This window comes from Vespula pensylvanica, chromosome 9, assembly GCF_014466175.1.
Source record: "Vespula pensylvanica isolate Volc-1 chromosome 9, ASM1446617v1, whole genome shotgun sequence".
NCBI classification, from domain to species: domain Eukaryota; kingdom Metazoa; phylum Arthropoda; class Insecta; order Hymenoptera; family Vespidae; genus Vespula; species Vespula pensylvanica.
Window position 1 is genome coordinate 4,878,496 of NC_057693.1, and position 2,179 is coordinate 4,880,674.

Below are 2,179 nucleotides of genomic sequence, written 5' to 3' on the forward strand. Positions count from 1 at the left end.
CAGCGGACTCGTTAAGCTCGCAATAAGGGTAGGATACTCGTGCAGTGTACAAAATATCTATCTATCGCCTTACGAACCACGAAACATATCCCTTCAACTATACTTCTTTTTTTCTTGTTTCCTTCAACTTTACACGATGCACGCGATATCGATATACAACGTGCTCTTCAAATCTCTCGGCCGTTTCCCTGTGTCGACCGAATTTAAAGAAGATCTTTCGAAGCGAGCGATCTAAAAAATAGATCTTTCATTACGTCGATCTCATCGTAAATATTATGCGTTGCGAATTCGACGATGCGGTATCCGCTTTCTGCTAAAGCTTGTTCACTGCCGGTATTTGAATCGTTCCACGATTATTAAAAAAAACATTGGAACAAATAATATTAAAAACCTCGATGAAGGAGGTTACTAAAAAGAAAAAAAAAAAGGAAAAAAAAATAATTCACTCGTTAACATTGGAGGATTACCGAATTGCAGAATACATCGCGCAAGTGCACTTGTGATATTTCTAATACTCGTTAATCGATACCTCAAGATCGATCGATTTTCGACTTTCCTACCGTAGTACCAATCTGTATTGACAAATAATACGTACTAAATGTTACCAAAAAAAAAAAAAGGAGAAAGAGGGAAAAGAAGAAATAAAGAAAAAAAAAAGGAACTATATATTACGAATGTTTGTACTATTCATCGCAAAGTGCAAAGTGATATTTACGCTTAAGTAATTAGCCACTATTACAGTGCTTGGATAAAAAAAAAGAAAGAAAAGGAAAAAAAAAACAATAGAAATCGTATAGCGTTTAACCCGTAAATGGTGTCGACGAAACTCAATGTCACATTTTTACCCTTTGTAATAAAGATTTGTAATCCGACGATGTATACTTTCTCTGCGTGGACGACGTGTAAACGATTTTATATTAATGTGTATTAATATAAAAGTACGATGCACGCGTCGCGAATACAAAGTTTCACATCCGTTGTTTGTATTACGTAAGATGGAAAAAATCAAATCGATGTGCGAAATGATACGTTATCGTATAAGGTGTTTCACATTTTTCTACGTTTATATCCGAGAGATTACTCTCGTTACCCTTGGGGTGTTACTACTCGTCTTTGAATGATCGTTGCTCTCTTGTTAAGAGAAATACGCTCGATTGTAGATACACGTACGCGTTCGATGTTCGATAGAAAAATGTCGTCATATCGTCGTCGATTCGATGAAAACGCTCGTGAGAATAGCTCGATTATAGGTACTTATTTACCTAGCTACACATGGATATGTATATAAAGATAGCGATAGCTTCGTTCAATTTCTCTTCGATTCGATTCTTTATCGTACGAATTTATTATCGATTTATAATTGAAATTATTTTTGTTATTTACGAGCAATCGAGGTGTACACGATACGAGCGTTATATGTGTTACGAATAAAGAGATTGTAAGCTGTGTTATACACCATACCTTTTTAACCTTCTCCCCGATCAAAAAGAAAAAAAAACTAACCGAGATATCAATTCAATAGGAATATCAAGATGTGACTATAAAAAATGATTCATTGCCAACAATGTGACCTTTTACAATCGTTGTAAACATTATCGATCGTCTTATCTAACGATCCGTATACAACTTCGTTTTAAAATCGAGAGACTCGACCTTTTTCTGATGACGCATCGAAAAAAACGATTTCCTAGAGTTTAGATTCTAATGGGAAGACCTTTACAACGTCCGTCACAGTGTGTCGACGAGTTAATGAAATAATTGTAAAATCGAGTAAAAGCAGGAAACACTTTCAAAGTTAGGACGTATTGCCTTAAGATTGGCTACATCGATATCGGTATCTAAAGACTTTCCAAATATTTGCATCGATATTATAGAAAAATGTCAAATATGATCGGCATTATAGAAAAATACGACAAATCCATTAAAGGATCTCGTTATTCGATAAAACGAGTTATCGTCGTGCGAGGAAGCAGTATCAAATTAAGCTAGATTATATCCAAGAACTTGAAGATTCCATCGATCGTTTTTTTATTGTTCGATACGTTATTTACACGAAATCGAAACGTTTACACGTGCATACAAAAGAATGCATATATCGGGCAGGAATATTATTTTCTTTCTTTCCGAGAAGAAAAATCAAAGATGCGAAGAAACGATAAATGAACAGGTGGATTAGATA